Consider the following 22,028-nt stretch of genomic DNA (forward strand, 5'->3'; position numbering starts at 1 on the left):
TGCATATCAACCTGATGGTATTTACGAGGCACCCCAAGATGCTACACAGTGTGGAAGAAAGGGCACAGAATTCAGGTGCAAAAGAACTGATACTTACCCTGACCAGCTGACTGAGCGGGAATAAACCTCATAAACTTGGAGCCACCGTGTTCCTAAATGTAAAATTAGGGAAATAATTATCTCCCCCTAAGATTATAGTAAGGACTCAGAAAGACCTTTTTTATAAAAATGCTTGTAAACTGTAAAATGATAATAAAAATGTCTTACCTTCATTTGGGAGAAATTTACAACGCAAAGGAGACAGAAGAAGCCACACATCTGAGGTACCTCACACATTTTACTTAACTGAGTTTGTTTGTAATTCTCTTCTAGCTTCTAGGTCATTCTTTAAAAAACAGTCTTATTGAGATGTAATTCACGTGGCATACGATTCACCTATAAAGTGTGCAATTCATTGATTTTGAGTATATTCACAGAGTTGTGCAACCATCACCAGAATCAATTTCAGGACCTTTGTGTTGCCCTAAAAAGAACACCACCCCTTCGTGAAGCCCTTCCACCCCTTAGCTGGCACCTTCTAATCCCCTGCTTCCCCCACCTTAAGCAACCACTAATCTACTTTCTGGCTATAGATTTGCCTATTCTGGACATTTGATATAAATGGAATTATACAATATGTAGTCCTATATTTCTGGCTTCTTTCATTTAGCATAATGTTTTCAAGGTTTATCTACATTGCAGCATGTATCAGAGTTTTCTTCTTTTTATTGCCAAATAATGTTCCATTGTGTTTATCACATTTTGTTTATCCGTTCATCTGTTGATTGACATTTGGGTTGTTTCTACTTTTTGCCTATTATGAATAATACTGCTGTGAACATTCATGTTTTTATGTGGGCATATTTTTTCATGTCTTTGGGGTACATACCTACAAGTGAAAAACATATCTAACTCTATATTTAACATTTTCAGGAACTGCCAGACTTTTCCAGAGTAGGTGAACCAGTTTACTATCTCATCAGCAATGTGTGAGAGTTTCAATTTCTACACATCCAAATCAGTCTTTTTTATTTTAGCCACCCTAGTTGGTGTGAAGTAGTTTTTTGTGTGTGTGGTTTTTTTTTGCGTTATGTGGGCCTCTCACTGCTGTGGCCTCCCCCGTTGCGGAGCACAGGCTCCGGACACGCAGGCTCAGCGGCCATGGCTCACGGGCCCAACCACTCCGTGGCATGTGGGATCTTCCCGGACCGGGGCACGAACCCGTGTCCCCTGCATCGGCAGGTGGACTCTCAACCACTGCATCACCAGGGAAGCCCGTGAAGTAATTTTAATTCACACTCCTCTGATGCCTTATGATGTTAAACATTTTTTCATGAGCTTATTTATTAAGCCATTCTTTCCTGACCTTTTTATAAATCCTCTTCTAGGGGAGCACTCGATAGAGGAAGAGGAAAATCAATTTTGAATAAATTCCCTAGTTTCAATGGTTTAGAAAAATACTAAAAATGTAAATTGAGCCCTTTGCTCTTTTAAAATTTATTTTGGTTTTGGCTCATCTTTTTATTTGCCTTGGGGCCTAGTACATGTAGTACCTGATGTTCCAAAGGGTTTGAGTGAAGAATTAATACATAGATTCTTGGAGGCGAAGGGGAGTAAGTAGGCAGGGACTTTTCTTCTATATGCTGATTTAATGCGCACCAAAAAACCGTGCACCTCTCAAATGTTAATACACCAAAAAATATGCTTATGCTGATGGTGGACATTTTATTATTTATTTGTTTGTTTGACTGCACAGGGTCTTAGTTGCGGCACGCGGGATCTTCATTGCTCCGTGCGGGATCTTTTAGTTGTGGCATGTGAACACTTAGTTGCGGCATGTGGGACCTAGTTCCCTGACCAGGGATCGAACCTGGGTCCCCTGCATTGGGAGCACAGAGTCTTAGCCACCTGACCACCAGGGAAGTCCCGATGGTGGATATTTTAAACACTTGAACGAAAATATCGTTTGATATTTTGTTGGTTAACATCTGTCCATTCTACTTATTAAAATATGTAAGAATATACTTTACAAATCATATTAATAAATTGTTGATATCTTTTATTAGGGTACTCTCTTTTTTTTTTTTTTTTTGCGGTACGCGAGCCTCTCCCATTGCGGAGCACAGGCTCCGGACGCGCAGGCTCAGCGGCCATGGCTCACGGGCCCAGCCGCTCCGCGGCATGTGGGATCCTCCCGGACCGGGGCACAAACCCATGTCCCCTGCATTGGCAGGCGGACTGTCAACACTGCGCCACCAGGGAAGCCCTATTAGGGTACTCTTGATTTTATTTTCAAGTACCCCCAACAGGAGGGTAGGCTGATGGACATTTTGATGTGAGTTTGTACATTTTTGTTCTTTCCCAAGCTGCATGGCAGTGTTTTTTTCTCTATAGCCATATGGAGAATCATTTTCATGTTCTACAGTTACAAATCAATCCTGAATTTTTAAAATACCTATTAGCATTTTTAGAGGCCCACTCTATTGAACTTGGGTTGTGCTGTTTGGATCTTGTATTACTGGCGGCTGTAGGGAGCAGTAAGAGAAACAGGGAAATCATCTGGATTTAGAAAACGAAAATCACTTCCATTTGAAAATTAAGACAGCCTTAGAATAAGCAAATGAAAGTGTGTGGTTCAGTGGTCCTAACACATTGGGCTGTGTCTGAATCACCTAGAAGTTTGTTAAGACCCACATTACTGACCCCCTGAGTTTGGTTTCTGAGTCAGTCAGTCTGGGGTGGGGGCCAGAGAATCTGCATCTCTAGCAAGTACCCAGGTGATGCTGATGCTGCTGGTCTGGGGGCCTCACTTAGAGAACCAGTGGATTGGAGGCATTTGGAAGGGTAGGACCAGAGCAAGAGTGAGGGAGGGGACAAGGCTACAGGTGAGCTCACGGATCCCGTGTGTACAGGAGCTTAGTAGAGCTGAGGAAGTAGATATGACCCAGGCTGGGCTGGGAACTGGGACATAGGGATTCTGTGGGGAGGGGTGGCTGGAAGAGAAGCCTCTGAGATGCGGGAGAGGTGGGGAGAGAATTCTGAGGAGACAAAGGCCAGTGAGGCCCCCCACTGTAAACAGGGGACTGAGGACACGCCTCTTCAGGACACGCCTCCATGTAAACAGGGGACTGAGGACACGCCTCTTCACCACTTCTAGGAAGGCCAGCATTACCAGGTAGTGGGATAGGCTGCTTGGGGACAGGGCCAAGTGTGGACTTGCCTTCATAAGATAAGGCGTCCTTAGGCCACAGTCCTGGAGTCGTGACTGGCCCTCTCCCTCTTGCCTGTTACCATGAATCATAGTCAACCTAGAACCCAAGGAGCTTTGTAAGCCAGAGCAGGAGTCCTTTGTGCAGGTAGTGGCCATCGAGTTTTAGTTTTCTTCCTTTCACACCTTTGCCTGCTCTGCTTAATGGCTTAAAAAATCTGTGCTACCAGGTGTCTAGTCTCCTTAGCATAACTTGGCATAAGCCTATTCTGAGGGTGGGTGCTGACAGTCAATGCTGTGAAGGTCAGAAGGTTTGCTACAGAAAAGAAATCCAGGAAGGGCGGCGGCCCACTGCTATTGGGTCCTGTGAAGCTGAGCTGTGTCCCACCCTCCCTGCAGTTTCACAGACGTGAGACAAACATCTCCTAATTTTATTTCATATTTTTCTGAAAGGAATCCTCATTGTACCTGAGGATATAAAGCACTTCTCTTGGGCTTTGGAACAAGGCCAAAACCTGCCCCGCAGTGTTCTGTGTTACCATCTGGGGGCACTTGCTGTCAGCAGAGGGAGAGGGCTTAGCATCAGTGGGTGTTATCCCTGCCCAGCTCTGCCTGTGACTTGCTGCTGAGCTCAGGAGCTGAGTAACCACCGCCTACTTTAGACTCACCTTTGTGTCCTCTGTCCCACTCAGCGAGTTGCACAATTTTACATGCCTGTGGGCCCAGGGTGTGCAATTCCTCTGGTAATGGTCAGAACTGCACAGGAGGTATTTCTCAGTCCTGCTTCTGGGAGAGATTGTATCTCGGGATACTTAAGGTCACCTCCAGTTTCAGTGATTCACTAGGAAGACTCACAGGCTTAGCATATAGTCATAGCCACCCCTATGATTATTACAGTGAAGGCAAAAGTACACGATCACAATCTGAGACCACCGGGCGCAAGCTTCCAAGTATCTTCTCCCAGTAGAGCTACGCGGGACATGCTTAATTCCGATAGACCACATGTGTGAAATGTTGCCAGCCAGGGAAGTTCATTAAAGACTCAGTACCCAGGGTGTTTTTTCTGGGGACTTATTATTGTTGGCATCCTCTGCAGAGCATGTACTAAAAGTTCAGATGCCCAGAAGGAAAGCAGATGTTTAGCCTAAACCACATTATTTGTGTACAGAGTTTAGGGACAGTGGACAACTTTAATCAGTCCTGAGAACGGTGGGAGATGCCTCAGACCCAAGTTCCCTGACACCGTTCAAGGGCCAGTCTTGGAAGCAGGCCTCTCAAAGGATGTTAAGGCTTTTGTGCTCAGATGGGGATGAGGATGGAAAGCAAGGACGGTGGCAGAAGCCCTTTCACTTGGAGGAGGGGTCCGTCCATGCAGCTTCAGAGGCTGGTTCTGTAGGAGTTTTTCTCCCTTTGACCAAAGCGGCAGAGGGTAGAAGTGAACTTGGGTTTTGCACTTAGATCTTGGCTTTAGGAGGGTAATAGGGACTCCTTCACTTCAGGGACAGAGAAGGGTGAGAGGGCACATTGGCAAAGAGTTCAAAGCCCTGTTCATTCATGTGTTCATTCATTCTCAGCATGCCCCATTGATGCCATACTCTGCCAGGCCCTGTGGCAGCTGCTAGGGCTACAGTGGTCAACAGAGCGAAGTCTCTGCTGTCATGGGATCCTAGAAGGAGACAAATCAGTAAAGAGGCAATTCCATTTCATTATGATGGGGACATACCAAGGGCCCCAGGGCACCTACCCAGGCTTAGTGGGTGTCAGAAAGTATGAATTTTGTCATCAGACCAACCTGGGTAGGAATCCCACCTCCACTACTTCTTACCAGTGTGGCCCCGGGAAAGTTAACCTGGGCATTTGGTGCCTGAGTTTCTTCATCTGAAAACAGGGAGAATTTCCACCCACCTCTTAAGGTCCTTGTGAGAATTAAACAAGGTAATGCCTGTGGGGAGCCCTTATCTCGGTGGCTGGCACAGAGGACGTGTTCACTATGTAATGGTTCAGCCACATCTAGGCAAGGGGAAGGGTGTGTTAGCAGGAGCGGGTGGCATCTGCCATACCTGCTGTGTGCAGAGCCTAAGGTCAGAAGGCATCTCTAGCCCTGAGTTCACGGGTGCACCTCAGGCTTCCTTCCTGCCAGCTCATCCTACTAACCGATCTGAGAACATTCTTCGCTGTTTTGCTTTTCTGACTCTTGGGGATATTTTTTCCTCTGCCTGGGGTGCCTCAGCTGCTTTTGTCCGCCTCAGGAATGCCTACTCATATTATTAAAACCTAACTCAAGTACATTTTCTGTGAAGAGTTTCCCAAGCCAAGCCCCTTGGGCAGGATTATCCCCTCTTTCCTTTGTCCCACCCCTGTTCCATGGTCACTCGCCTCCCTACTGCAGTGTGCTGGGTTGCAGTTACTTGTTGCTCCATTCGACTGGATGGCTCTGGAGGGCAGGGACAGTTTCGTATTTTTCGTAGGTACAACATCCATGAGAGTGTTGGATAGGGAGCAGTTCAGTGGTTGTCCCAGGAGTGAATGAATGAATGGAGTATCGGGTTGGACTTAGAAAACCCAACAGGAGATGGATGCAATGTCAGCCAAATAGGTATCTGCCTTCAGAGCAGAGCTTACAGTCTAGTGGGGGAGATAGATAGTACACAGGTATAATGAGAGAAGCGACACAAGGGAAACAGAGTCTGGCCCAGCAGCAGGTGCAAGGGGAGCGGGAACAGAGAGAAAGGGGCGGTCCAAATGTTGATGCCCTGGGCAGTGTGAGGTTATCTTCTGGATATCTTCTGGAGCGTGGGTGGCGTTGGAGGCTGGAAGGACTGCTCAGCAGGGAGCCGCCCCAGGAGAGCCAAGAGTCCTCCCATTGGGGATGGAGAGGTGGATCAAAGGATACCAGCACCTCAGCTGCCAAAGGGCAGGAGATCTAAGTGGACACTTGGAAGGTTGAAGTGGTCCACTTGGGAGCATGGAAAACTGGGGTTGAGGAACACAGGGTTGATTGAGGAAGCGGCTCCCGGTGAGCTGAACAACCTGTGGGCTGGATCCCCAGCCTTATTCTGCTCAGGCTTCCATAACAAATTACTGCAGCCTGGGGGGCTTAAACAACAGACATTTGTTTCTCACATTTCTGGCGGCTGGAAGTCTGAGATCGGGGTGCCAGCATGGTCCGGTTCTGGGTGAGGGTTGTCTTCCTAGCTTGAAAAAGGCAACCTTCTCACTGTGTGCTCCCATGGCCTTTCTTAAGTGCATGCGTGTGGAGAGAGAGCCATCTCTCTCCATCTCCTTATGAGGGCGCTTATCCCATCATGAGGATCCTACCTTCATGACATAACCTAAACCTAATTTACCTCCCAATACCGCACCTCCGATTACCGTCATGCTAGGGGTTAGGGCTTCGATTGATGCATTTTGGGAGAACACAAACATTTAGTCCATAATAACCTGGGCCAATAAATATTTGCTGAGTAAATAATAATCATAGCTAGCACTTAGATAGCACCTCAGATGGTTAAGGCCCTAAGTGTTTTGCATATACTTATTCAATTTAACTTTCACACAACTTTAATAGGTAGGTGCCATTTTTATCCCCTATATACAGATGAGGAAACTGAGGCCCTGGAGAGGTATAGAGGCTTGACCAGGTCACACAGCTAATTAAATGTGAAGCTGGGATTCAAACCCAGGCAGTCTGGTTCTAGAGAGCAGGGTTTTAACCATTACACCCTATTGCCTCTTAGGAAGTAAACCCTAATATTATTGGGTATCTGTCATACGCTGATGCCTCTTAGGAAGTAAACCCTAATATTATTGGGTATTTATCATACGCTGATTCCTGAGAGAGGAGAGATGCTGCAGATACAAGGTTGAGTATGACATCATATCTACCTTCTAGGCCATCATAGAATGCTGAGAGAGACAGAGCTGTGATTTTTGAAGACAACTGAAATATATTGAGGCCAACAAGGAGCTTTGTTTCACCTTTCTTTTGTAACTGTAGTACATAGCACCATTGACAGAGGCAAGTGTTTTGCTATTTCAGATGTATCTGGTGGCTGAAGTGCTCACAAAATTATATATATATTGTTTAGGGAATAGTGGGCTGACTCATCAAATTAAAACTGACTATTTTTACTAGAGTTTCTAAAGTACTGATAATAATTAAATGATGGTAACACATATCCTAAAATTTATAACACTATCAAGATACAATTTGAGAAAAAGTAGAACCACTGATACGAAAAAGTTTTTTTAACTAAAAATAAATATAGGTAATTTAGAAATATTTTACAGGAAAATTTAAAACCAAATGACTTTAAAAACCTTGTGGTGTTTCAGGATCTTGACTATTAGGGAAGCTCGTGTATATGTGGAAGCTCAGTAAACCCAGGAGGTAACTAACTCACTTTTATTGTCTGGATGGGGGTGTCCGGGGGAAAGCCCAGCCCATGAGGAGGAGAAGGACAGTGACCCCTAGGTGGGAAGCCAGCTTGGTGATGGTTGTGGAGAGGCAGAGCTTCCTGGAGAACGAGAAGGAAGAGGATGTCTTCTTGCCACAAACTCCACATTCGGATCCACTGGAAATAGCGGATTTGGGAAAGAGGAGGTGAGGGAAGAGGAAAGCCTGCAGTCAAGAGGCGGTTAGAGGGTAGGGGTGAGATATCCTTCTGTCTCAGAGGAAGCAGCACTTCTTCTAGGGATCAGGAAGCAGATGTTCTGTCTGAATCCTCAGCTGCGTGGAGGTCCACTCAAGAAGGCACTAGAACAGAGTAGGAAAGGGTCAGACCTGGGCTTGAATATCGGCTCTGCCACGTAGGAGCCGTGTGATCTAGGGCAGGTTTCTCAACTCTAAGCCTTAGTTTTCTCTTTGTAAAAGGGAGTCAATAATATTGCCTTCTCCCTGAATTGCTGTGGTTCAAGTTTCATTGCTCTTACGGTTATTTTTTTGTCTCAAGTCTGCACCCTTCTGTTTTGAGAGGAGGGGGTTTTGTCTAGCCTCCCACACTCCTCCAATGATCATAAGCTCCTTTTGAAGGAATAGAATTTGGCTTGAGAAGAACACGGGGTCACTGTAGCTTTTCTTCCAGGTCTCCAGCTACTCACCGTCACAGCTCAGCCTGTTATTTGCTTCAGACCTTTCCTCCTCTGGCTCTGCCTCAACAGGCAATATCCCAACAGGCTGTATTTCTTTCTTGTGAAGGAGTCATATCATCTCATTTCCTCTCTCCTGAAGGTTTGGGGCTGCACTTTCACTCGAGGCTTGTTCAATCTGACATCACTAAGATGACCTGTTAAGTCTGCTTTTCTGTTCTCTTCTTCTGCAACATTGGTGTAAATTGATTTTTCTCTCCATCTTGGGTGGTGAGATGCATGCTTGGTTTTGGAACATTAGTCAGTTTCCTCCTGGATCTTCATGCCTGGTCATCAACATTATTGCCATCCCCTGATTCCAATTTATTACCCCGTTCTCTTCTCCAAGAGAAGGTAATTTTTTTAAAAAAATTTATTGAGATATAGTTGATTTACAATGCTGTGTTATTTATATATACATGTATGTATGTATATATACTTTTAAAGATTCTTTTCCATTATAGATTATTATAAGATACTGAGTATAGTTCCCTGTGCTATACAGTAGGTCCTTGTTTTTTATCTATTTTATATACTTTATAGTAGTGTAAATATGTTAATCCCAAACTCCTAATTTATCCCTCTCCTCCCCCCACTCCCACTTCCCCTTTGGTAACCATAAGTTTGTTTTCTGTGTCTGTGAGGGGAAGCTGATCTTCAGTCGTCAGTCCCACCAGACACTTGATCTAACTCCCCACACAAGCCCTAGAGTGCCGTCTGGAGATCCCAAGTCTTTCTCAGTTGCTCATAATAGTTTTATGTGGGATTTAACTTCTTCCTCTTTTATTTTATTGGATTCAGCTTCCAGAGAACAGATCCTTCTCACAGCATCAGACATTGGCTCATCTTGAACGTGATGCATTTTCTTTTCCCAGTTGATTTGCTATAAAGCACATAGGCTGGACCAAATCACAGGCTGGACGTGTCCAGGCAACTAGCTTCTTCTGGGCTTTTATCTTTTTCATCTCAGTTGATGAGGACTTTCCTTTTTTTTTTTTTTTTCCAAGTTTAGGTAGCATTATGGATTGAATTGTATCCCCCCACCACCCAAATTCACATGTTGAAGTCCTAACCCCAGTACTTCAGAATGTGACCTTATTTGGAGATAAGGTCTTAACAGAAGTAATCAAGTAAAACTGAATTCATTAGGGTGGGCCCTAATCTAGTATCACTTGTGTCCTTATAAGAAGAGGAAATTTGGACACCGACATGTACAGAGTGAAGATGATGTAAAGACATAGGGAGAAGGTGGCCATCTATAAGCCAAGTAGAGAGCCCTGCCTCATGGGCCTCAGAACTTTGATCTTGGACTTCCAGCCTCCAGAACTGTGAGATAATAGATTTCTGTTATTTATGGCACCAGTCTGTGGTACTTTGTTACGTCAGCCCTCGCAAACTAATACAGTCAGAATAAGAAATTCTGCCTGGAACCAAGAGAGATGTTAACACAGCAGCTGTCATGCACACTCCACCATCTCCCACTGATGTCCCAGGAGAGCGAGACAGGGGTTCACATCATCAGGTTCTTCTGCCTTGAACTCTGAAGTGTCTCCTGGGTTTGCCAAAAATACAGAATGGGGCAGAATGAGGCTCCTCCGGGGGGCCCCGCGCTGAGGCTCTGTGGCCAGCTCGGCCACAACACTGTGATCACTAAACAGGCTCTGCCTGGAACCAAACCTGTGTCTGACACCCAGGCAGACCACCGCTGAGGTGGATTGGGGTGGAAGCCAAACCCACCAACACTGCCCCAGACTCCTTCTTAACCTTTAATTAATCTTCTCCTTCCATGGCCCAGAGGACCCACGCTATCCTCTGCACATGCCTAAACACATAATTTAAATTCATTGTGGTTCTACTTTTTTTTTCTTTTTTTAAAATTAATTAATTAATTTATTTTTTGGCTGTGTTGGGTCTTCGTTGCTGTGCACAGGCTTTCTCTAGTTGCAGCGAGCGGGGGTTACTCTTCATTGCGGTACGTGGGCTTCTCACTGCGGTGGCTGCAGAGCATGGGCTCTAGGCGTGCGGGCTTCAGTAATTGTGGCTTGCAGGCTCTAGAGCTCAGCCTCAGTAGTTGTGGTGCACGGGCTTAGTTGCTCTGCGGCGGCATGTGGGATCTTCCCGGACCAGGGCTCGAACCCGCGTCTCCTGCGTTGGCAGGCGGATTCGTAACCACTGCACCACCGGGGAAGCCCTGTGGTTCCACTGTTGAGAGATTAAACAGAAAGTATTTGAGAGAGAGCAGAAGTAACCTAGCCAGGTCTAGGTGGTTCAACCAAGAAGAGCTTTCTGGAAAAAATGAAGACGTAACTAGCAAGTAAAAGAAAATAACACACACACATGACATATATTTTATGCTGGACATTACATGTGCTAGGTGCTTTACAAGTAAAAACTGATTTAGTGTTTTTTTTTAATTTTCCCTGTTTATTTCTTTTTTTTCCCCTCCAGTTTTATTGAGGTATAATTGACATACAGCACTGTATAAGTTTAATGTATACAGCATAATGATTTGACTTACATACATCATGAAATGATTATTACAAGTTTAATGAACATCTGTCATTTCATATAGATACAAAATTAAAGAAATAGAAAAAAAATCTTTTGTGATGAGTGCTTTTAGAATATACTCTCTTAATGACTTTCATATGTAACATACAGCAGTGTTAATTATATTTATCATGTTGTACATTACATCCCTAGTACCTATTTATCTTATAACTGGAAGTTTGACCTTTTGACCACCTTCATCCATTTCCCCCTCCCTCTACCCCCACCTCTGGTAACCACATATCTGATTTCTTTTCCTATGAGTTTGTTTGTCTGTTTGTTTTTGAAGTATAACTGACCTACAGTGCTATGCTAGCTCCTGGTATACAACATAGTGATTTGGTATTTCTGTACATTTCAAACTGAACACCACAATATGTCTAATTATGATATGTCACCATACAAAGATATTACACAGTTATTAACTATGTTCCCCATACTGTACATTTCATACCCATGACTCATTTATTTTGCAACCTGAGGTGTGTGCGCCTGATTTAGTTTTTAAAACAGCCCTATGAGGTCAGTGTTATTAGCCCCACTTTACAGATGATGAAATTGAGGCAAAGAAACATTAAGTGACTTGTCCAAGGTCACACAGCTAGTTAGTGGTAGAGCTGGACTTCAGTCCTGGGCAGTGTCGTGCCACAGTTCATGCTAAGGAGGTTGGGGGTGGGTGTCAGCAGGTGGGATGTGGGATTATGTGAACTACTTCTCTCTAGCCACTGGCCACAGACTGCTGGATCTCAACACTTCACACCTTGTGTAGTCCCTACCAAGTTCCAGAGACTCTGTCCCTTTCCCAAAGTTGCAGAGCAGAGGTGACTGATATCCCCTAACCCAATGAATGGCCAAGCCCCTTTGTGACTTAAACCAGCTCCTGTCAGTGTTGTAAATTCTGTGCAATGCCACTGCTCATCTGCTCCCAGGCGAGAGACCTGCCAGAATCCTACAACTCTACGTTCAGAGTAGAAATGTAACATGAACACAGTTTCTACCAACGGTAATAAGGAGTGAATTTCCCTCACATAAGGAGTTGAAAGTTTTTTATTTCTTAGGAATGAGGGTACTTATAGAATTACTATGTATTCAAGTTATTTGGGAGGTACGGTCAAGTGATTTTAATTTTGGCTTTTAATTATTCAGTAGCAGAGATTAAAAATTTGTGAAATATGGTAAGGGAGAACTTCCCCAGTTGGTGAGTACCACCTGAGCTGGGCCCCTTTCCTCTGCTCCCTGTAGCAGGCCCGGAGACCCTACTTTCTCTTTTTGATGGTTTCCATCATTCACTTCAGCCCCTAGGTTCCTGTACCCTTCAGTCAGTCTCCCTATTTTCCCCACAAAATCACTCATCCTTGGGCTTTTCTGTAGCTGCAGGGGAGGGTCAGAAGTTTGTAAGTACTCCTTGTGCTTGCCTGCAAAGAAATGAGGAGTAAGGAAGGTTTCTTACAGAGGTATTAGGAATGGAAAAAGAAGGACAGACGGGAGAGATGGAAGGAAGGAAGGGAGAGGATATCCACTGACTACAAATACATCATCTCATTTATTATTTAAAGCCACCTCTGCAGTGTGGTCTTCTTGCAGCTTTACAGATAAAGAAATAGGTTCAGAAGGGTCAAGTAACTTGTTCAAGGTCCCATGGTGTTAAACAGCAGAGGTGGGATTCAAATCAAGTCTTCCCACTTAAACTCAGCTCTCTTTCCCTGTGTCACGGGTTTGGTATGACTGGGCACCCCAGGGATGGGTGAGGATGGCTTCAAGGTCTCATGCCAGGAGAGCCAGGAAAAGGCAAGAAGCAACTGCTGCTGGGGGCTGGGCAGTGGGTTCCTTCAGGTAGATATTGGGTTGATGGGAGGACAGGGTTGAAAGGACAGATTTGGTGACATCCAGTTGAAGGTAATAGTATAAACCCAGTAGTGAGTGCATTTTGAGACTGGCGATGAAGAGAGAAAACTAGTATGAGATGACCGGGGGTTGGCGGGGGTGGGGGGAGAAATGGGGGGGTGTTAAATCTAGGAGATCCGCAACTAATCTTGAACTCTTTGTAATTCTCTTACACCACGTAGTCTGTTTTTCTTACAGTGTTCTAGTGGCTCATCTGAGTAGCAAACATGTAAAGATGTATTCTATATGAAGCTACTGGGGATGGGGTGTGGGGATGAAATTATGCCTAAAGTCATATAATTTATCTTATGTGCAGTGGAGTTAAAAAAAAAAAAAAAAAAAGGACTGTTTCCCCGACTCTTGTACTTTTAGTTAAGGCTTTTTTCAGCTCTCTGAAAAGCAGACCACACCCTGTATAACAGCCTGTTTGGGACATTAGTTCATTTCCATTTTTATACTTCTAAACACAGGAACAGTTAGAATACCCCGTGAAGAAGGATGTCCACTGTTTTCCTCCCACAGAAATAAGTAGAAATAATCAGTTCAAAGAGAAGGTCAGTCTTATCTGTGAATTTTTATATTCAATTTTGATTATTCAGAAAGAGAACTTGAGCATCCTGACTTAAAAGTTTTTTGGATCATGTATATTTAACAATTTTTTAAAAATAAATAAGTGATTTTTAAATCAGATAGTTGTAGTTATAAAGAATTTCTAGAACTCTAGAAATTGGAATTAACCAAGTAAATGAATATTTCCGAAGATGTTATAGAATTACAAAGAAAATAGCCTTATAATTACATATCTGGATGGAGTGTTTTGGTTAGATTAATTTTTCTCTGTATTATTGTCCTCATGTACTATTATGAGGGAGTTCATACAAAGATGACAGTTTTTAAAAATGAATAAATAAAGTAGAATACCGAACAATCTTATTTGTGGAAGAAAAGCAAATTCTTTCTAATTACTTGCTAAAGCAGAACTTTTTTCCCAGTGAAAGACCCAATTTTAATCTTGTGTGACATCATCATAGATAAGAATCACTTTGTAAGAGTTATTACGTTAAATGCATCCGAAATTCCTACAGAAAATGAAACTCTAGTATATACCTTTTATAAAGTATTGTCACTTTCACTGTAGTAAGACAGCTTCCAACGGATAACAAGTTGAGCTTGATTTTTGTTGTTGGTAACTCAGACTTCATTTCTTGTGTGAGAGGGTTGTGTCATTTCTTGTTTGAGAGGGTTGTGTAGTCATTTTTATCACACGTCATTAGAAATACAATTTGTTAGAACAAAGACTGTTGTATAAGTATAATTACATCGTCCTGTATGATTAAATGAGGGCTGTATCGGAGCTTTTTCTGGCAGTGGCAGCTGTAGCCAACCAAGTTCAGCCTATAAAAGAATTCCTGTGACTAACTGGTACTAATTGTTTGTAGAACAACCAGTGGGAGTAGTATCACGAATGCTATGGAAATGGAATATTCCAAGATCAAATGGTTTGTCCCTTGTTTTCACCACTTACTTGTGGTCAGATTATATTACAGTATCCATGGGAGATTCATTCCAGGACCCCCAAGGATACCAAAACCCAGAGATGCTCAAGTCCCTTATATAAAATGGCATCGTATTTGCTTACAACCTACACACATTCTCCTGTATACTTTAAATCATCTCTAAATTACTTATAATATCTAATATAGTGTAAATGCTACATAAATAGCTGTAAATACAATGTAGTTGCTATGTAACTAGTTGTGAGTACTATGTAAATAAACAGTTGCCAGAGCTAGGCGAACTCAAGTTTTGCTTTTTGAAACTTTCTGGAATCCTCCCCCCCAACGTTGGTTTTATCTGTGGATAGTAATCCTCAAATGTGGAGGGCCGACTGTAATTATATAATCGGGCCAAGTGAAGCGGGGGCTTTTAGTCTGTTGCTGGTTTTGGAAGATAACTTGGTGTTCATCTGTTCAGGCCTCCAATAAAGAGGGAAATTGAGGCTTAGAGAGCAGTTGAAGTGTTAAGTTACCGACCTTGAAACTTTTTTTTGCTCACACACACACACCCCATCAGATTTTTAAGCATACTCTATAATATATATGAGTATATTACTTTATAAATTATATACTTTGGGAACTAAGATCCTGCATACCTCGAGGCGCAGCCAAAAAAAAAAAGATATACTTTTATGTAATTTAAAATATACAGTAAATTCCCTACATATGAACCTTCACATTGTGAACTTTCAAAGATGCGAATGTTCATTCCCATGCCCAGTCAGGTAAGTTCGTTGCCATGTCTAGCGTACATTGTCACATGCAGCTCGCCCTCCGTCTCCTATCGCTGACGATCCCTCAGCTCTACCATCTCCCACCTCCTCTCCCTCCTCCTGTCAGTAACTCTTCTTGCCTGTTCACTTGATGCCAGCCCCTGTATGCCAGCTGTTGTACTGTACTACTGTACTTTTCAAGGTACTGTACTGTAAGATTAAAAATGTTTTCTTTATTTTTTGTTTGTTTTTTATGTATTAGTTGTGTGAAAAGTATTATAAACCTATTACAGTACAGTACTATATAGCCGATTATGTTAGTTGGGTACCTAGGCTAACTCTGCTGGACTCATGAAGAAATTGGACTTACAAATGCGCTCTTGGAACGGAACTCGTTCATATGTAGGGGACTTAACTGTATTAGTCCCTAAAGTAAACATTACAAATATTTAATAACATAAATGCTTAAACTAAAATTTTAATAGAGAAGAGACAAAAAAGAAATAGATGGTTTAATATTTTCTTCCCACACCCCAAAGATTGTTGGTATATGCACCCTACTTTGGAGACAACTGATTTAGGTCCCTTAAGTTAAAAAAGAAAAAGAAAAAGAAAAAAGAAACTTGCTGTTAAGGAAAGAGAGAGACTGTGGAAGAAGAGTTCAAGATTTGGGGGGATGTGGAAGTGTTTGCGACACTTATTCACTGTGAATATCTAGGTTAGTCAGAAGTATTACAGGACGACTCTCTTTGATTTTACTTCCCTTCTGTATATGAGTTTGTTTAGACAAGGAGCACTACAACTCATATTGCAGTAAAAAGAGAAGAAGAGAAAATAGCTTGAAGAAGTGGTCAGGGAGGCATATAAATCAGAACCCTTTCAGAGTGACAAAAACTCAACTAAAACTAAATTTCACAAAAATCAATTTATTATCTTAATAAAAGTGTACCTAGGATCTCCTAGGATGACAGTTATCTTAGGCATAGCTGGATCGAGAAACTCAAATGATGTCATCACATTTCCCCTGGTACTGTTTCTCAGCAGCTAGTGGAGAGCCCTTTCCACCTGGTGGGCAACATGATTGCTAGCAGCCCTAACCTCCTATCAGCCCTGGTTACCAACTCCAGTGGAGAGAGGGCATTTCTCTCTGAATGTCTTATTTTCAGCCCAGGGAGGGCTGGTCTACCCAGGCTGGGTCATGTGGACTCTGACCCATTAGGTGGGCCATATGATGGACCATCCACCTTTACCCCATGAAAAGAGGGTAAGAAAAGTCCTTACAGCTGAGAGGAGACATTTATAAAAAAGGGAGAGGGGTTTGATTCTGAATATCTCCAAATAGTTATTATTTCCATGCTAGCAGAGCTCACCTCTGTTGGGTTTTAGAGGTATTTAAAAAGATATTTAAAAAAAAAACAGAATTGTTTCTCTATTAATTAATCTTTGCTTTGCAGTTGACTCAAGCAAAAAGTTTATAGCATTTAGAAATGCATTGCCATAAATGACAACTGGAACTCCTTTTTCAGTGTCAAGAGCAGCCTTGAGAGAGGTATTTATAGAAGGAGCAGATCTGCTTCTGATTTTAGTTCACCCAGAGGCATGCAGGCATTTTGGACCAATTACTATTTTATTACTAGACCTTGAGATAAATCACATCCTGTGCCGTTAGTACTTGAAGGATTAGTGGCTTCAAGGATTTATGTGTGGATTAATTGGGGATTGTACGTTAGATTGCCGTGTTTAAAACCACCGTCATCCTGCAAATCATTTTCATTAGTGCTTTATTCAAAATTCTCTAGCCTTATATAATACTGACGTTGCAGGGAAGTTTCTTTATTTATTCGTGGTTTGGCCATGGCCTCTCCCCCATGCCTTACCCCCTACAGTGGAGTGTAATAGCTCTGCCTAGGGGTATGCTGAGCATCTAAAAGCAGAGCAGCTTCTGGTATTGCAAAGATTATTTCATCTGCTTCAGCGGAACAGTGCCCAAAATTTACTTGACCTTGTACTGAAAGAGACAACATGAGGTACAAGAAATATATGGCTATTCTGGAAGCAGCAGTTGGTATCACCCCACTTAACAAAAGAGAACTTCTACCTGAGAGCAGAAGACACGTGAACCTTTGGCAGCACCCCGGGTAAGCAGCGGAGACCAGAAGATGCTTTGTGTGTTTCTGGGGCCTAGATGGAAGAAAGTGTCATCCCTGTCATAAGGGTAATAGATGTTGAGTTCTTCGCTGAGAACTTGTTTCTTTCTTTGCTTTTCTTTTTGTGTAGTTAGCCTCCCATTTATTTGTTTAGTTCTTATCAGCATTTTAAATAACATTGCTCCCCAAAGCAATTTATACACTTTATCTCACTTATCATATTCATTTTCTAAGCACACTACCTTTTTATGGCTAAAGTTAAATTCCATTTCAAGTTCCATCTGAGCTGATTCCCAATTTGTGTCATCTCAGCAAATGAGAACTTGTCTCTTCCTGGCAGATATGGCCTTCCCAGACTGAATTAAAATAGTCAGTAATGAAATTCATGGAAATAATACTCTAAGAAAATTCCTGGTCTAGCAGTCAAGAAGATGAAGTAATGGGTGTGTCTAGAGCCCATTTTTACATTCAGATATTTTAATTTCATGATTTTGAAATTTTTTTTTACACGGTCTATAAACGTAGCAGTTCTTAAAGATGAAGTAAATTGTGACTTATTTTTTTTTCCTACAATGCAAGTATTTTTCTGACTGAAATGTACATGCAGACTATGTTTCAGGTAAACACTTCTCTTGAAACAGAAGTCTTTGCTTCACATCTCTTTTTATAGCCCCACTGATTTACCATGTTGAAGAAGCGTTTCTGAATGGTTAAGAGGCCTCAATCCTGACTTTATTCTCTGAAGTCCTTCATCCATGTCTTTTATATGTTGAGAAGTGTAACTGAAGGTGTCTGTATGGTACACAGTATTTTTTTTTTTTAAGAAGATGTTGGGGGTAGGAGTTTATTAATTAGTTTATTTATTTTTGCTGTGTTGCGGCTTCGTTTCCGTGTGAGGGCTTTCTCTAGTTGTGGCAAGCGGGGGCCACTCTTCATCGAGGTGCGCGTGCCTCTCACTGTGGCGGCCTCTCTTGTTGCGGAGCACAGGCTCCAGACGCACAGGCTCAGTAGTTGTGGCTCACGGGCCTAGTTGCTCCGCGGCATGTGGGATCCTTCCAGACCAGGGCTCGAACCCATGTCCCCTGCATTAGCAGGCAGACTCCCAACCACTGCTCCACCAGGGAAGCCCCGGTACACAGTATTTTTAAAGACCAAATTCAATTTTTAAACTGAACAAGCCACACATTGCCACTCAAGGACCAGCTTGAGGCATCTATCTAGCTAATATTTCTTTTTAAAAAATAGGAAGTCACTAGCTCATTTTATCATATAAACAACAGATATTCAGAAAAATAAGGAAGAAAAAAATCATCCGTAGTCCCATCTTCCTGAAAGGATTACTATAATCATTTAGGTCAGTAGTTCTCAAGGGAGGGGGTGCAGTGGCAGGAATTGTCCCCTAAAGGATATTTGGCAATGTCTGGTCACAGTTCTGGTTGTTCCAGCCCTTGGGGGTTGGGTGTGGAATTGGTATCTAGTGGGTAGAGGCCAGGGATGCTGCCCAACATCCTACAATGGACAGGACGGCCCCCGCCCCCCACAATAAAGAATCATCCAGTAAAAAAAAGTCCATGCTACTGCTGTTGAGACACTTGATTTAGGTAGATTCTCTTCGAATCTAAAAGGTAGTTTTTGTTGGAAATAAATTAGGTATTTCTTTGGGAAGTTTCAGAGATGCTTTAGAATGGAATCCCGAGGCGGCATGATGACAAGGATGACTTTGCTGTTGTCTTGAAAGTCAAAGGAAGTGAGTATATGTGTAGAGGGTGCAAGAGGTATAGAGTGACCCTAGGAGAGGCATTGTGGGTCAGTGTTTAGTGATGACTATGGAAAACATGTTGTAATGACCAAAATGTGATTCCTCAAGTAGCCGCTAGAGATTGGGCATACCTTAGCCCGGCCCTTTGTCCCAGAATGGCAGAAATTTAGAGCTGGGAGGACCTTTTGTAAGGGGTGGCAAACAAGTGTCATAAGTCAGGCCAAAGCCTGCTGATGGGTGGATGACTTAGAGGGTCAAGTCAGGGAGGATCCCCAGGCCACGTATGGAATATTGTGAATAATGAGGGATGTTTGTTCTGGACATATAATTTGGAGAATTGGGAAGCTGCAATACACATGGCTTATATCTTTACCATTCCTTAATTCTAATTTGGTCTTCGAATTTTACAAGTGTGAAACAGCCTCATTTGAAGTCATCATGATCAAGGGCTTGGCCCTCACAGACAGCAGCTGGATGTTCTTAGTTTCTGGCTCAGGACCATTCATTAAGGGATTAACCCTAAACAAACACACATGATTCAGATGTGTAAATTGATTGCCACATTCTTTATTTCTTTTTGGAGATAACCTTTTCCAGCCCTCAGGATGAGTAAGTACCCTAGGTAGAACCACCTCTGGTTCTCCTCAATTCCCAAGTCTAGCCAAACAGAAGTCAAATTATTCATTCCAAAGTGATCCTTAATAAGGGAAGTTGAGTGTTCCTTTTTTTTTTTTTTCTTAAGAGAACATTCCTTTAAACCTGATGAAATAGCACTGCATCACAGGTCAAGATCTTCCCTATATCTGTAAAACTTTGAGTTCCTTGAATATATACATGGACAAAACAGTATTTTGCTGACTCTCATGTTTTGTTTGCTGACTCTCTTATCACCTCACACAGCCTTCCTGTGGACATATAAATATCCCTTGCTGACCTTGTAGTAAACTCTCCTTTCCCAGTATCCTAGGACGGATTATCTCCTACTGATTAATTTACTTAATGAGTTCTAAATCCTTCAGAGGCACCTTGATATCTTATTTCTCACCCTTTAATGTGCATATGAATCACTCTGTTAAGTGCAGATTCTAATTCTGCAGATGTGTTGGGGCCTGAGAGTCTGCATTTTAATATGCTTCCAGGTGATACTGTCAGTTCAGGTGATGCCCACCCAGTGGATGGTCCAGATGTTGCTGATGCTTCAGTCTTGCACCACACTTGGAGGAACAAGCATCTAGAGAGGCACTTTCCATGATATCCTACTTGTTCTCTCTTGACCTCAGAGTTCTCTGATCTTCCTGAAAACTTTTTGTCCCAATACCTTGCCTCCCTGCTGCTGTTAGACATCTCAGGGGGAAGAAGCTAGGTGGTTGGCTGTGCTTCTACAGAGGGAAATCTGCCCACCAGCATTCATACTGGAGATTTCTGTTGAGCTGGTTGACTGAATAGTGGGGCCAGTGTTTCTTCCAAGAGTTCTATCCCTTTCATTCTTTTCAAGAAATATTCCAGTTGCTTCAACTTACATATAATACTGCATAGTATTTAAGAGCAGCTCCTTTTGTGTTTCAAAACATAATTGGAAGTCAGTTCATGATGGAGTTTTCAAACCTCGAGGAATTCTTTCACCACCAACCCCCTCCTCTTTTTAGTACTTTTGTCTTGCTGTCTGCAAACAGGCCTGTGCTGGGGCTTCTACTCTGCAAAATGTAATCACATGATAGGCCAAAACTGGCTGAACCAACCAATTGACTGTATGTTGCAAGTTTATTGAAGCACAGATTGGATGTCTTACACATGTGTCTATTGACCCTAATGCCCGGCAAATGACAGGTGCACAGCAAATATTTTGCCAGTGCTTGGTTTTAGCACAGACACAAATGAAAAAAAAAATTTTTTTTAAGAATTGACATCCATTTACAAAAATACTGAGCCACTTATGGATTTCCCTTTTATTTTTTTATTTTTTTTTTTGTGGTACGCGGGCCTCTCAGTGTTGTGGCCTCTCCCGTTGCGGAGCACAGGCTCCGGACGCGCAGGCCCAGCGGCCATGGCTCGCGGACCTAGCCGCTCCGTAGCATGTGGGATCCTCCCAGACCGGGGCACGAACCTGTGTCCCCTGCATCGGCAGGCGGACTCTCAACCACTGCGCCACCAGGGAAGCCCTGGATTTCCCTTTTAAAATTCTGTGAAGTTTTCCAGCACTAACTCATGTTACCTGACAAAATATTTGCATATTGAACACCAAGAGTATTATTTAGGTTTTTCTTCCAAGCTTATTACTGACAAGGTAGCCCTAGTCAATAATAGTGTATTTCAGAAATGGCTGATTGTTATTGGTGGTTCCTGTACATGTCAAAAACATCAGGCAATATCATAAAAGAAAGTTAAAATCAGGATGTTATCAAAATTCAGAAAACTGATTTAATTCAAAAGCAAGCCATTTCAATAAAAGCAGCAAACTCTCTTTGGAACTGACACCTGTAGGAAAATTTCATATTAAGGCCAAAAGCATAACCAAGCCCATCTTGATCTGCTGGGCATGTATTTATCGTGGGAAGTAATAATAGAAACCATATATGGCTGGGCTGTAATCCTGTTGCTTGCTTTGTAGGATATCCAGATGGCTCAGCTTTAGCCTGTGCTCACATTTCCTGCTGATCCTTGGAGAAGGGAAATGTGTCCCCTGCCTGTACAAATAGAATGGACACTATCTCTTATTTCTGTTTCATTGTGTAGGGAGTGTTTTGCACAGATGCCACAATATCACTTTGTCTAGCAAACAGAAGAGTATGTCCAGAACTGGTGAGAAGCCACATTCCTCCTCCCACTGTTAGGGCTCTCTGCGATGCCCCACGTGAGGCTGCCGGGGCCCAGGCCCAGCCCAGAAATGAACTTGCCTCCTTGTGTTGTGTGAAAGGCACATGCAGGATTCAGAAAAATGTCCAGAAAGGGTTTTCTTGGGTTTCCCTGGGATGAGGGGTAAAAAGAAAAACGTATTTGCCATCTTTTCTGATTCGTGGCAACCCACACATAAATATATAGAGACTA

The 22,028-nt window shown here is 42.8% G+C and overlaps 1 protein-coding gene across 1 annotated transcript in view; it reads left to right on the plus strand.

Moving 5' to 3' along the window:
- TJP2 (tight junction protein 2) overlaps positions 1-22,028 on the plus strand; it is a 140,522-nt gene that overhangs the window by 5,189 nt on the left and 113,305 nt on the right. The gene's annotated exons all lie outside the window — the stretch shown is intronic.

Source organism: Tursiops truncatus, chromosome 6 (genome assembly GCF_011762595.2).
Source record: "Tursiops truncatus isolate mTurTru1 chromosome 6, mTurTru1.mat.Y, whole genome shotgun sequence".
In the NCBI taxonomy this organism is placed as follows: domain Eukaryota; kingdom Metazoa; phylum Chordata; class Mammalia; order Artiodactyla; family Delphinidae; genus Tursiops; species Tursiops truncatus.